General features: G+C 46.1%; 1 protein-coding gene across 1 annotated transcript in view; it reads left to right on the forward strand.

Moving 5' to 3' along the window:
* The window catches only part of LIN7B (lin-7 cell polarity scaffold B), a 1,167,120-nt gene that overhangs the window by 1,012,196 nt on the left and 138,800 nt on the right, over positions 1 to 16,124 (forward strand). The window lies entirely within an intron of this gene.

Genomic DNA, 16,124 nt, shown 5'->3' on the forward strand with positions numbered 1-16,124 from the left:
AGAGAAAAGAGAAAAGATAAAAGTGCAGCGCTTAACCTCTGAGTATAAATGTGACTTATTAAGAAAATTTATAAATTTTAGTAAAAAACTCAATAGTAGGGAACTGTATATTGTGACATAATATAATCATCTAATAATGTATAATAATATAATAATGTGACATCAAACATTCCCAGCAGAATCCCTCCTTAACCACTTAAGTCCCGGACCAATTGTCAGCCTAAGTACCAGAGGTCTTTTTACAATTTCGCACTGCACTGCTTTAACTGGTAATTGCGTGATCATGCAATGTTGTACCCAAACTAAATTTGCGTCCTTTTCTTCCCCCAAATAGAGCTTTCTTTTGATGTTATTTGATTACCTCTGCGTAATTAATTTTTTACGATATAAAAGGAAAAAGACTGAAAATGTAAAAAAAAAAATATATATATATATTTTCTACTTTTTGTTATAAGAAAAATTGAATAAACTAAATTTTAGTCATACATTTAGGCCAAAATGTATTCAGCCACATGTCTTTAGTAAAAAAAAATGTCAATAAGCGTATATTTATTGGTTTGTGCAAAAGTTATAGCGTCTACAAACTAGAGTACATTTTCTGGAATTTACACAGCTTTTAATTTATGACTGCCTATCTCATTTTTTGAGGTGCTAAAATGGCAGGGCTGTACCAACCCCCCCCCCCCCAAATGACCCCATTTTGGAAAGTAGACACCCCAAGGAAATTGCTGAGGGGCATGTTGAGCCCATTGATTTTTTTTTTTTGTCCCAAGTGATTGAATAATGACACAAAAAAAAAGAAGTTTACAAAAAGTTGTCACTAAATGATATATTGCTCACACATGCCATAGTTATATGTGGAATTGCACCCCAAAATATATTCTGCTGCTTCTCCTGAGTACGGGGATACCACATATGTGGGACTTTTTGGGAGTCTAGCCGTGTACGGCACCCCGAAAACCAATCACTGCTTTCGGGATTTCTAAGGGTGCAAATTTTTGATTTCACTCCTCATCACAGTTTCGAAGGCCATAAAATGCCAAAATAACACAAACCCCCCCCCCCCCATGACCCCATTTTGGAAAGTAGATACCCCAAGGTAATTGCATGTTGAGGGGCATGTTGAGTCCATGAAATATTTTATATTTTGCCACAAGTTGCAGGAATATTACACTTTTTTTTTTTTTTGCACAAAGTTGTCACTAAATTATATATTGCTCACACATGCTATGGGCATAAGTGAAATTACACCCCAAAATAAATTCTGCTGCTTCTCCCAACTACGGGGATACCACATGTGGGGGACTTTTCGGGAGCCTAGCCACGTACAGGACCCGAAAACCAAGCACTGCCTTCAGGATTTAAATATAAAACGCTACCAAAAAAAAACTGTTAGCGATCGCAGGGATCAGGCCTGACTCTGCGAATGCTGCAGTTATGTGTTTAGTGTTTTGTAAGTGACAGTGATCGATCGATACTGCACTTGGGTGGGCTGGGCGGAGGGGCAAAACGCAGGTGCTAGCGGGTATCTGGGCTGATCCTGCTAACAATGCATTTTTTTGGAACCCTAAACTGCTGGGGATGCTAGTATAGATCTGATCAGATCAGATATTGATCTGTTCAGATTCCATACCACTACGGGAGGTGTATGCTTTGCGCGTGGGTGTTAGCGGTACTGGTACTAACCTAGCGCTGCCTGGAGCGACGCAAACCCTGACCCTAAAACCTAATTGATATCACCCGCTGGGTGATCAGGGGGTTAAACCTTTATTGGGTAATAAATGGTGGGTGCCCTGATGCTATAAAAAGCAAACTAACTAACCAGAGTCACACGTAACACTTATACGATGATCACTGGTGAAAGGGTTAACTAGGGGCAATCAGGGGGTTAAAATATTTATTATGTAGTATATGGGGGTCCCTGACGCTATATAAAAACCTGACGGGGAACCTAAATAACTAACCAGCGTCACCTATATGGTGATCGCTGGTGAAAGGGTTAACTCTAGGGGCAATCAGGGGGTTAAAATCTTAATTAGGGGGGGCATGGCTTGCCTTGAAGAGAGATGGCCGCTTAACTCACCACCTCCGTCAGACTGTAGCCTTCCTTCAGCTATCACGGGACACTCACCCTCTCTTCTGAGCTTCCGAGTATGGGGACGGCGTCCCGCAATAACTCTGCCTCACGATCAAGATCCCCGAGAGGCAATAGGAACCACAGCGGCCATAACATCCCGGAGCTATTCCAGACACAGAGAGCTAATATGGTGACTGTCTCCTCAGCCGCCTCACAATCACGAGACAAGATCGTTCTGGTGCCGGCTACCGCACATCCGACCAACACCACAGCAGGTCCCCCTACCCCCCAACAGCCCACTCTGCAAGACCTCAGAGCGGTGGCATCCGACATAAAAGACACCTTTACCGCCGCGATCACGGACCTCCGCTATGAACTGCAGGCAATGGCGGGAAGAGTGCAGGAGGTAGAGAAGAAAACAGCCATACAACAGTCTGTGCTGAAAAAGGTCACCACTGTAGTAGATTCTCACACAGCCCACTTGAGAGATATGCAAAGGCATATCGAAGATCTTGATAAAAGGGGGAGAAGGCACAACGTGAGAGTGAGAGGTCTACCTGAGAGTGTGGATAACTCTCAACTAACCCCCACAGTATCAACTCTATTCAATGCCTTATTAGAGAAACCTGCCACAGACATCATTGAAATGGAGCGTATCCATAGATCCCTCAGACCACGCAGTAGGGAAACCGATCCCCCTAGGGATATAATTTGTTATATCAATGATTATAAATTAAAAGAAGACATTTTAAAACAGGCAAGAATCAAAGGACCACTGGAATATGATGGATGCAAGATTACCATTTACCAAGATCTATCGGCCATAACTTTGCGGCATAGAAAGGATTTGCGCCCTCTACTGGAAGTGCTACAAGCTAAAGGCATACCGTACCGATGGAAATTTCCCTTCGCGTTATCTGCAACATACCGCGGCCGTACATCAGTGCTTAGGAACCCTGATGAATTAGATTCCTTCCAAGCCCTGGATATTCCATTCACAGCGGTACCGAATTGGTATGCGGAATTCTACACCTCCAATCCGACTTCCAAGGTACTGAATGAAGATTGCATGGAAACGCAGACCTCTCACTTTAGGAGACACCGCTCTCCATCCATCGCGAGATTGAGACCTCATGCGACCTCACATCCACCACAACACAGCCCTACGGCTGCCCCACTACCAAGAAGAGCTCGTGGAGATCGTTAGATCCCTTTCAAGCCGTTTCTCTCCTACCACCAAACGGATGCGGGCAAAAGAATTTCCCTTTTTTTTTCTTTTACAAAAGTTTTATTAAAGAGTAAAATATAACAAGAATATCCAAATGATTGCTGGTTACATTAGATATCAACAAAGAAAAAAAATCCCGACAGCGAAATATTACATATATAGTACTGTGTACATCAACATGAGTGCTGAGAAACGTTGAAAAACAAAAACGCACCCAAAATGAACAATCACTTATAAATGGAACAGAAGATCGTTATATAGAAGTGGAGAAAAATTAAAATATAGTGCAATCTGTCGGGTTTGGCTATTTCCAACCTCCATAACCAACAAGACTAATTTGGGTCCTTCACAACCTAGGTCGGAGGAAGGAGGACATATGTAGACAGAAAAGTAAGAAGTAAGTTCGTAGCAAAAGGCAGAAGGAGAGTAAAGAAGATAGATAGGAAAGGCCAGAAGAAAAAGGAGGGAGAGAGTCTGTCCCGCTAGGGGAAGGGCACACAGAGCCTTTAGATTGACATCAAGCGACTATCAAATCTGGAGGGTTGATTACAAGATATCCAGGGAGTCCAGATTCTAAGAAATTTATTGTGTGTGTCAGAGGTTATGGACGTTAGTTTCTCATTGACTATGATGTCATTTATACGGTTTTTGACTGCCTCGAAGCTGAGTACAGGAGTTTTCCAAGAGCGCACAATGGTCAGTTTTGTTGCATTAAAAAGATGTTGGGCTAGTTGGCGCTCTGGGCGAAGGAGCTCTTGGATAGGTTTACAAAGTAGGGCTTCATATAAATCTCTTTTCAGGTTGGCATGAAACATATTTCGTAGCAGCCTATAGACCCTGACCCAGAGTCTGCAGACTTTGGGGCATGTCCACCAAATATGTGCCATGGACCCCGTTATTGGGCATGCCCTAAAACAGTGAGGGGAATAAGAGGGGATAAATCTCGCTAGCCTGTCGGGCGTATAATACCATCTATAAAAGACTTTATATGCATTTTCTAGAATAAGAACATTCCTTGAACTTTTCATGAGAGATAATGTCATAGTCTGCCAGTCCTCCGGGTCCAGCCGTCTCGCTAGGTCCTTCTCCCACTGAAGATAATATTTATTTACGGGGGGTTTGCTAATAGAAATGATAGAAGAGTATAGTAGAGATATAGTCCCCGGGGAATGAGGAGTAGCCCTACATATCTTTTCAAAGGAGGTCAAAGTGTACGGAGTAGGCTGGGCCCGGAGGAGTTGTTGGAGAAAGTGCTTGATTTGTAGGTAACTGTAATGTTCCCGTAAGGGAATGTCATGGGAGGAACGAAGCATTTCAAAGGATTATTATTTTCATAGGGGTAAGCAATGAGTGAACATCTGTAAACCCCCTATCCGCCCACCAAGAAAACTGTCCAGGATTGTCGCAACTAGGGGGGAACATTTGGCAGTGTGCAAGGCACAGTAAAGGCAAATGAGGGGATATGAGACTCGCTGAATATTTTATCGAGTCCCAGAGGCGTAACGAATGGACCATACACGGTCCAAGTCCCTTTGGCCGCTTCATGGGGGGAAGCCATGGTATGGACGAGACGGGTGTAGGTCAGGGCTTACCAGATCCGAGGGATACTGTAGCAGACTGTCAGTGAGCGATGCAGGTCCTGCTGTGGAGAGCCTCGTGGTGTCGTCTGGCTCGGGAGGCTCCGGCGTCATCTTGCCCTTCCCTGCTGCTGGTAGCATCTTGTGCTGTTTAGGGGTTTTCTGCCTTCCCTTCTGCGAGCGGTGCATTCCCGCGGGGCCCCGCCATTGTCCGCTGCCTGGGATGCTGAATTTTGTGTGTCTGGCTCGTAGCTGTGCTTTGCTAGCCGAGTGAAGAACGGCCGGTGGCGTGGAGCGCTGAGACTAAGCAGCCATCTCAGTGATCGCGCGCATGCGCCCCCCTTTTTTTTTTTCTTTCTTCATCATACTTTGGGGTCTCCTGCTTACTCCGGATCCACACGGCATTGTTTGCCATCAACAGGGCTTCAGTAGGTACCACAAACTTATGTGCTATACCCAGATCACCTCGAGTGCTATCCGGTCTTTACACTCAGCCTCATATTTGCTTATAACCCTCGAACCTGGTTCCATCTACACGGTCGCGAACACCAGTGCCCAGTTTCTTGATCTGCACCTTTCTGATGAGTCCGGCATTAAAAATAGACATGATTCATGTCAACCACAAATCGTCTCCTAGACATCCAGAGATGGGTCTTCTACTCCTCTGATCCACCCTCTGGCTCACCACTTGAGCTTTGCAAAGAAGGATACTTCCCTGCTCGCAGGATCCGATTGGGACTATTAAAGGTCATGCAGACTAAGCAGTAGCCAGCGACTGACCTACTTTACCACACACAGCCCCTTCCAACAAATGGCAGCTGATACCTGTCTCGCCTGGACTTGCTCAACAAGATCTCTAGACTCTCACGATCTTTGCAGTGACTGTTCCGAATGGGCTTGCCCTCATACGGATGACAAACAAACTTCCTCTTACAAGGGCCCCTGTAGGTATACAGAATATACCAGGTTATCTGCTCTTATGCCGCGTACACACGATCAAACAATCCGGTGGAAAAGTCCGGCAAACTCAAGTCCGCCAAACAATCCCCCCCGTGTGTAGCCTCCGGCATACTTTTTTGACCCGACAGTACGGCGGACTTAGAATTTCGGTTTTTCCAAAATTCTGTCCGTCGGACTCGCATTTCGGCGGACAATCCGGCCGTGTGTATGCCAGTCCGCCGTACTTTAGAAATGAGCGGACTTTTCCCGCCCGGAGAAAAGTCCGCTCATTTAGAGCGGGTCTCCAGGTAGGCGGGGAACGCAAAGGAGACGTCGCTGGCCCCGCCGCCTGGTATGGACTTAAAGGGGAACCCCAACGCCGACAAAAAAATCGGCGTGGGGGTCCCCCAAAGTCCACAACAGACCCTTGTCCGAGCACGCTACCCGGCCGGCCAGGAAAGGGGGGGCGAGCGAGCGCCCCCCCCTCCTGAGCCGTACCAGGCCGCGTGCCCTCAACAAGAAGAAGAACGGAAGGCGGCGGCGACAGAAGACCGGGCCACCGCCTGTAAAAGAGCTATAAGAAGGCGCGGTGGCCCGGCAGAAGAACCGAAGAGGGGGACAAGACCCCCGAAGTTGGGAGAAGAGGCCGGCGGCGAGGAATAAAGCCGGACTCCTCTGCTAGGAAAAGAGCTACAAGAAGATAGCGGAGGAGTCCGGCCAGAAGACCCCCGAAGACGGAAGACCCCTGGAGCTGTGCAATAAATTATTTTATCTTGTGTGTTGTGTTTTTTTTTGTACTTTTATTTTACAGGTGAATGGGTAGGGGTACATTGTACCCCATACTCATTCACATAGGGTGGGGGACCGGTATCCGGGGGCCCCCTTATTAAAGGGGGCTCCCGGATTCCGATAAGCCCCTCGCCCGCAGACCCCGACAACCAACGGCCAGGGTTGTCGGGAAGAGGCCCTTGTCCTCATCAACATGGGGACAAGGTGCTTTGGGGTGGAGGGGCCGCGGGGCCCCCCCTTCCCCAAGGCATCCCCCCATGTTGAGGGCACGCGGCCTGGTACGGCTCAGGAGGGGGGGCGCTCGCTCGCCCCCCCTTTCCTGGCCGGCCGGGTAGCGTGCTCGGACAAGGGTCTGTTGTGGACTTTGGGGGACCCCCACGCCGATTTTTTTTCGGCGTTGGGGTTCCCCTTTAAGTCCATACCAGGCGGCGGGGCCAGCAATGTCTCCTTCGTGGGCCCCGCCTACCTGGAGATGCTCTCAAAATGAGCGGACTTTCCTCCGCGTGTGTGGGCGAGTCCGTTCATTTCGAAAATACGGCGGAGTTAGTACGGCGGACTTAGTACGCCGTATTAGTCCGCTGAAAAAGTGCCGTGTGTGGGCAAGTAGCCCGTTCGGAAATTTTGACGGACAGTCTGGAGGACGTCCGCCAGACTAAGTACGTCGGACAGATGGCTACGTGTGTACGCGGCTTTAGGAAGCGACCCCACCCTCTCCTCTCTATCCTCTTCCCGTGTGTTTTTTTTTATTCTTTTCTTTTTCCCGCATCCCGACTATATTAGAGGAAGAAATATGTGTTTTGTTATATTTTACACTAAGGCCGCGTACACACGCGCGGACTGTTCGCCCAACTTTGTCCGCTGAACAGTGTTTGGGCGGACAGTCCGCTCGTGTGTGGGCTTTCAGCGGACAGTTTCAGCGGACAGTTTGACGGACAAGGTTTTTCGGAAATTCCGTAAAACTGTCCGCTGAAACCTTGTTTCAGCGAACAGTCCGCTCGTGTGTAGGCTTGTTCGTCAAACAAAGTTGCGCGCATGCTCAAAAAGGATTTTCACGCCGAAAGCTATAATGCAGTGTATAGGACGTCGTATTTTTCGTCCCGTCGTACGTGCCGTTCACGTCATCGCGCACGGTTTCAGCAAACTGTTCGTTCGTCGTGTGTGGCCATGTCCGTCCATGCGAAGTTTGAGCGGACTGTTTGCCGAAACTGTTGGACGGACAAAGTTGGGCGAACAGTCCGCGCGTGTGTACGCGGCCTTACAATGGTACAGAGCTTCCAGTAGACTTGCTGTACTTAGCTTTATTGCCGGGTTATACCCGATTTTTTGCTGTTATACTCGTTCTATGGTTATCTTGCAGTTTGAAAATCATATCTTCATGTTTAAGAATGAACTGCCCCTGCAGAGGTTCCTCTATGTTACACTGTTAAATATATGCTAGCTGATAAGTTACCTACCCACGGTTTTACGTTATGGTCCTAATATCAGACAACTGAATGTACATGCTGCACTGCCACAACCCAAGATATGCAATTCACCCAGTGCCCTCACATATAGCCTCATGGGTAATGCGACCCCTGAATCCCCTTCTCTCTCCTCCTCACATACCAAATTACACCAGACGGTTATTCCCCCTATACTCTAAAAAACGCAATTCTCCCCAAATTGCACTGAATCTCATAGCTCTTAGGCTCACAGTCTGACGACTACTCTAACAGCACACCTCTTTTCAACCGAACCACCTCACACGAAGTGGTACACTGTCCTGCTACTTCTTATCTCACCACATATATTCTCGTCACCACTGATCTATTCCAGCTCTCACCCTTTTCCACTTATATAGGTGAGCTGGTTCTCACCTATAGCCGGTCTCCCTATTACCCACCACACCTCCCCTATCCATTCTTCACTCCACTGCCCCACATACCCTTTCTTAACCACATATTTAGGAGTGTTCTGGATTCCGATTAATTGGCTATCCATTTTACCCCAAGTTAAGCGTCGACAATCAGATTCCTGAACTGCCTCTACCCAATTGACCGATCCAAATAATTTTCTTAGGGGTACTCTCCACCTTAACTCATAATGGCTACCAAATCGATGCAACCACCTGTACCACAACTGAAGATTATCTCCCTGAATGTTAAGGGTTTAAACATACCTGAAAAAAAAAAACAACTCCTTCTCAATATGAAACGCAACCATGTGGATATAATATTTGTACAGGAAACCCACTTCCGCACAAACTCTATTCCAAAACTCCACAACTTTCACTACCCCACAGTCTTCCACTCAACGAGTACAGAATCAAAAACGAAAGGAGTCTCTATACTCTTGGCCCGACATACCCCCTTCCAAGTTACGGATTCATGTATTGATGATCAAGGCAGATTCATCTTCCTTAAGGGTACCTATCACGATTGGAAATTCACCCTGGTAAATTTATACGCCTCGAATAGTGGACAAGTGCCCTTCTTTCGTGACTTAACACTGTGCTTGATAGACTTCCAAGAAGGTACACTAATACTAGGTGGTGATTTCAACACCCCACTGAACCCCCTAGTCGACACATCGAATGGTAACTCTTCTCTACCATATACCTCCCCGAAGGCAATTAAATCTGAACTACAATCACTCTTACTCCACGATACGTGGCGCACACTTTACCCAGATGGCAAAGATTACACCTTCTTCTCTCCACCGCATACCAAATATTCTAGAATTGATTACCTCTTTGTGTCCCAATCAGCCCTCCCTTATCTTCAGAAAGCTTCTATAGATCCTATGTACTTATCTGACCATCACCCAATCTCAATAAGCCTAACATTTCCTGAATCACATCCCCGTCCCCAATCATGGAAACTAGATCCTTCCCTACTTACTGATGTAACTATTGTCTCAGACATCACAACAGGATTACAACAATTCTTTGCGGAAAATAACACCTCACCACAAATTACGTGGGAAGCACATAAATGTGTGATTAGGGGCATACTCATTGCTGCAACCTCCAAAAGAAGGAAACTCAGGGAACTACATCAAACAACTTTACTCCAAAAAATTAGGTCCTTGGAAAACCTCCATAAAAAGACCCTAGCCCTAGATGCCCTTAACTCATTAATAGCTGCCAGGAAGGAATTGTCGCAATTATTAGGGAAACAAATTAGACGCAAATATCTTTTGTCCCAAAAAACTTCTACGAATATGGCAATAAAGCTAGCAGACTCCTAGCTAGAGCCCTACATTCCAAAAAAGCCACCACAACCATACACTCCATCACAGACTCACAGGGACGTAAAGGTACTTCCAGCCCGGATATAGCTCAACAATTTCTGTCATTCTACTCTAAATTATATAACCTACACTCCCCAGAAACTCTCCAAACATCCACCAACCGAAAATCCATGATAAAAGACTTTCTCGCACAATACAGCCCTACCCCGATCTCAGAAACCCTTTCCAAAGATCTCAACAAACCTATAACTATAGAAGAGGCGGATATAGCTCTAAACATGTTGAAAGCTGGTAAAAGTCCGGGGCCCGATGGCCTGACTGTCGGTTACTATAAATCATTTAAACAATTATTGACACCCTTTTTTGGCACCACGTTTGACGCATATGCAACACCTACTTCGCCCCGTAGAGATTTATTAACAGCACACATTACGGTAATCCCCAAACCCGGAAAAGACCCTCTGTTAGTTCCCAACTATAGACCGATCTCCCTACCGAAAGTAGACCTAAAATGGTACGCTAAAATCCTGGCCAACAGATTGCTTCCCCTACTCCCTGACCTTATACACCTCGACCAAGTAGGTTTTATCCCGGGCAGGGAAGCGAGGGATAATACCCTCAAAGCCCTTAACATCCACCATTGGCTTAACAAAGCTGACCAAAAAGGTTTTTTTTGTCGTTGGATGCGGAAAAGGCGTTCGATAGAGTGGCCTGGGATTACATGTCAGAGACCTTGAAATCCATTGGCATTCCTGACCGCATGCTCCAATACATTCTCATGCTTTACTCCAAGCCCACTGCAAGAGTCCGCATTAATGGCCACCTGTCGGACGCCTTTCCCATATCCAACGGCACGCAACAAGGCCGCCCTCTATCCCCACTTATATTCGTGCTCACCTTAGAACCCCTCCTTCGATGTCTGAATCCGGATATCAAAGGAATCACTATACAAAATCGCACTTACAAATTAGCTGCTTTTGCGGATGATATTCTCCTATTCCTTACAGAGCCCTTGACAACACTTCCAAATCTTTTGAAAACACTGGACCTATTCAATCAAATTTCCCATCTTAAAATCAATTTCACAAAATCTCATGCATTAAATATTACTTTAACCCCAAAACAATGCTCCCAATGCCAGCTCAACTTCCCATTTAAGTGGAACACCCATTCCATCACCTATTTAGGCATCCAACTACCAGTGTCTCTAACCGACCTATATGATGCAAATTATCTAACCCTGCTACGCAACATCCAAAATGACCTAAAGAAATGGTCGTCTGGACTTTTCTCATGGTTCCGTAGGATGGCCATACTTAAGATGAACATCCTCCCGAGGGTTTTATACCTTCTCCAGACGATCCCTATCAAGCTACCGCCCACATTTTTCTCAACCTATTGTACATTATGCACTAGATTCATATGGGGGCCGATTCACCCTTGACTAAACTATATCAAGCTCACATCTCCTAAACTCAGTGGTGGTCTCGGCCTCCCAGATATCGAAAAATATCATCAGGCAGCACATTTGACAAGAATTCTGGACTGGAACCTACACGCTTCCACTAAGGACTAGGCCCAATTAGAAAATTCACTATCTCACATCCCCCTAGCTCAGATACCATGGATACCGAACGAACACACTCCAGCTATCTATAAAACACACCCATTGATCTACCCTACACTCTCCGTTTTTCAAAAGGCATGCTCAAAATACAAGATATGGTCGATAAATGGACCAATAACTCCCCTCACAATGAACCCGGCTTTTACACCAGGAATGCACGCTCCATTTTTGAAGATTGAATGGCCGCACACACCTGTCCGGGGTATCCACTTCTTCACAGACGACAAACTGCTCTCATACTCTACTCTCGAACCATCTTAGACCAAACACATTTCCGTACTGGACTTATATCCAAATTAAACATTTCCTAGACACACAAGCTCCAAAATCGGTGTGGTCCCGACCTCTTACCCCATTTGAGGACATGTGCCAACACTCAGAACCCCATAGACACCTTATTTCTTTTACCTACGGATTACTGTTCCCGAACCAACAACAACGGAACTGCTGGACCACGACGAAATGGTCCACTGATCTATCTATCAACCTCACAGATTGGGAAGCAATATTTACCATCGCACACAAAGGGTCCCTGAACGTTTATGCGCAAGAAAATGCCTATAAACTCATATCACGCTGGTACCGCACACCTCTTAAACTCCACCACATTTACCCCTCCCTCTCACTGCAATGCTGGCGATGTGGAACTGAGCCCAGCTCATTATTACATATATGGTGGATAAGATCCAACCATTTTGGAAGAAAGTCCACCATTTGATACAAAAAAAAATCACCACATACAAACTTGAATACACGCCTGCACAATTCCTATTGCACTACCCTGCAAAACCGAACCGTACATACCTTACCATCCCTCACTATGCACATGATCGCCGCTGCATGTGCATCCCCAGGAAATGGCGATTATCTACCCCCCCTACCATACGTGATTGGTTCGATAGAATCCACAAAACAGCCGAAATGGAAGACCTGATCCATCGAGCCAAAGACACAATTTCCAAATTCATACAGACGTGGTCCTGTTGGCAACATTTCACCACCACACAGGAATATCGAGATCTGCTTACATGATATGAACATGCATCATAATATTAATAACATCAATCACAAATAAATCTTGAAACACCACATTTCCATAACCCCTCTCCTTATTCACCTAGACCCCTTTTTAAATTCTCTTTATCTTTTACAACCGTTTACATAGAGATTTTGTTCACATTCTCAGGAACCACTTGAATTAACAAACCACAAATGCCAGTGGGAGCAATTTACCCATTCTCCAATATCAGAACAGGCTGTGTACAGAACACTCCTAACCCGTTTGATGTTTTTACGTTACCCTCTTTCCACCGCCCCTACCTTGCCCCATTATAGATTTGCTACTCAGATACCACTTTGGTGTCAGATATTCAGTCGGAAGGCAGCTTCGACTGCATTTATTTCACCCAATGTTATGGAATATGCTTTTAGTTATTTTCAATTTGTATTTCTCTGAAGTAACATTATCTCAACATACTGTTCTATTCCTTAAGTACTCATGAAATTTGAATCTAAACCCTTACCAATTCTCCAGTCAGAGTCTGATCCCTATTGGGGTGACTGGATGACAAAGCTTCTCAAACTGAACATTTGCTTCTCCCCATTATGAAATCAAACTTATCTGAAGTGAAACTAAATCCCTCCAATGGGATCTCGAGACTTGATACACTTTGCCTTTTTATTAGACCACTTAGTTAAGTAGACCAAGCCTACAGATATATGCCTTAAAACATGACCTCATAGTCTTGGTTAGAATTACTTGCTGCATGCCATACGCGATTGTCGACTGTTGTATGTAACAAACAATATTGTCATTTTCTTCATTCATACACATCTGTTATTGTTTATGATACTGTACGCTTATAAAATCTTAATAAAAACTTCTTTTAAAAAAAAAATCTTTATTATTAGGTAGTATATGGGGGTACCGAACGCTATAAAAACCTGACGGGAACCTAAATAACTAACTGGCTATCCAGCGTCACCAGTGACACTTATACGGTGATCGCTGGTGAAAGGGTTAACTCTGGGGCAATCAGGGGGTTAAAACCTTTATTGGGTAGTATATGGGGGTACCCAACGCTATAAAAACCTGGCGGTGAACCTAAAAAAAAAAATAGCTAGCTACCTAGCGGCACCAGTGACACTAATGCAGCGATCAGAAAAACGATCACTTAGTGACACTGGCAAAAGGGGGTGAAGGTTAACTCTAGGGGCAATCAGGGGGTTAAACCTTTATTAGGGGGGTAGGGGGCTACCCTGGACCTAACACTAACTGCCCTGACACTTTTTACTGTCACAACTGACACTAAATGCAGTGATCAGTAAATAAATGATCACTGCAATCAGTGACGCTGTGGCGAGGGGGGGGGGGGGTTGGGGGGCGATTTGTGTGCCTATGTGTACCTACATGTTAGTGTAGTGTTTGGTGCACTTACTATGTGTTCTCCTCGCAGTCCGGTCAAAAAGACTGCCCGAGGAGAATGACATCACTTCCTCCCTGCCTGTGTTTACACTACCCAGGCGGGGGAAGCTTCTCATTCGCCAGGAGCGATCGAGGGGGGATGGCCAACAGCCATCCCCTCATCCTAGATCGCTCCTGAAGCGAAACGGACCACCGCAGCCAGCGGGAGGGGGTCCGATCGGACCCCCCACCTGCTGGAAGGCAAGCACGTACATGTGCCTGTCGGTGCCGACGTACTTTTACATGCGGCGGTCCTTAAGTGGTTAAATTAAGTGTCCCCAACAGAGTACCTCCTTACATCAGGCATTCTCAGGAGAGTTCTTCCTTACATCAGATGACCCCAGTAGAGTCCTTTCTAACATCAGGCATTCCCAGCATAGCGGCTCCTTACATCAGATGCCCTCACTAGAGTCCCTTCTTACATCAGGCATTCCCAGCAGAATCCCTCCTTACATCAGGTACCCCCCAGCAGAGTCCCTTCCTACATAATCAGGTGCCCCGAGAAGAGTCCCTTCTTACATCAGGCATTCCCAGCAGAGTACCTGCTTACATCAGGTGTCTCCAGCAAAGTTCCTCCTTACACCAGGCGTCCACAGCAGAATCACTCCTTACATCAGGAGCACCCAGCAGAGTCCCTCCATACACCAGGCACTCCCAGCAGAGTACATTCATATATCAGGCGTTCCCAATAGAGTCCCTCTTTACATCAAGCATTCTCAGGAGAGTCCCTTCTTACCTCAGGCATTCCCAGCAAAGTCACTCCTTACATCACGTGCCTCCACTAGAGTCCCTCCTTACACAAGGCATTCCCAGCAGAGTCCCTCCTTACACAAGGCATTCCCAGCAGAGTCCCTCCTTACACAAGGCATTCCCAGCAGAGTCCCTCCTTACACAAGGCATTCCCAGCAGAGTCCCTCCTTACACAAGGCATTCCCAGCAGAGTCCCTCCTTACACAAGGCATTCCCAGCAGAGTCCCTCTTTACACAAGGCATTCCCAGCAGAGTCCCTCCTTATATGAGGTGCCCCAGCAGAGTCCCTCCTTACATCAGGCATTCCCAGAAGAGACCCTCCTTACATCAGGTATCCCCGGCAAAGTCCCTCCTTACATCAGGTGTCCCCAGCAAAGTTCCTCCTTACACCAGGCATTCCAAGCAGTCACTCCTTACATCAGGCATTCCCAACAGAGCCCGTCCTTACATCAGGTTGTCGTGGATATTCCACTACACTCTTGCGCTAATAAGCACCCATTTCTGTCTTAATGATATAATGACTTACCCATCAACCCACTCATCCAAATAAAGAGACATCACCAGCATTCTTACGTTCTCAAATTGGTCAGCATCTCTGAGCCGAGCATCTGCTTTTATTTACATATCAACAGGAAGCCACACCCTGGAGGGTCCAACAGCTCAACCCCCTACTGCACAGTTTGTGACCTCACAGGAGCAACACAGGATGTGAATGACCATATAAATACATGACCAAATAAAGATTTAACAATTCAGGATGTAACAATACAGAAACCGTTCCAACAGAGTTAGTTATGCAGTGCAATACAGAAGAAGGTGGTGTCTTCACAGACAGCCAATCAGACATTTGTATCCCTTCAAAAGAACCACAAAAGAATCACAGACATGTATACACTCAGATAGACTAGCAAACCGACATGTGCAAACAGACTAAATAATTCAATAAGCAATGACTACAATTCCTTGTGAATGGGAGATTATCTGCAGGTGTACGTCATGGCACCCCAAATATGTTGATCAGGCATACAGGGGTGACAAGAGCGCACATCCTCTAAAACCGATAAATGTGTTTGCAGGGTGAACAAATCCCCCCCCCAGATCTTCCATGCATCGCACAGGGGCCCTTCGGTGGCCATACCCCCACTCTGCAAACACCTCTCTCCAAACAACAGGAAGTTTTACCACTACCTAACAGGTCTCAACCAGCGTCAGTCTGCCCCAGTCAGCTCTTTAGAGGGTAACGAAGGGAGAACGAAAACAGGGGGGGGGGGGACTCTTATGACAATACATGTTCATAAAATTTTCCACAACAGTTCCTCCTCCTTGTCATATGATCCCATGTGTCCCTCGATGAAACTTGATCTTCTTACAGTCCATAAAAAGGAAAACACGGCTTGACATGTAGACTCTTTTCTTTGGGAGAGATGGCATGGTGAGCTCTA

This window comes from Lithobates pipiens, unplaced genomic scaffold (assembly GCF_037356315.1).
Source record: "Lithobates pipiens isolate NorthernLeopardFrog02 unplaced genomic scaffold, aLitPip1_a1.2 Scaffold_48, whole genome shotgun sequence".
In the NCBI taxonomy this organism is placed as follows: Eukaryota; Metazoa; Chordata; class Amphibia; order Anura; family Ranidae; genus Lithobates; species Lithobates pipiens.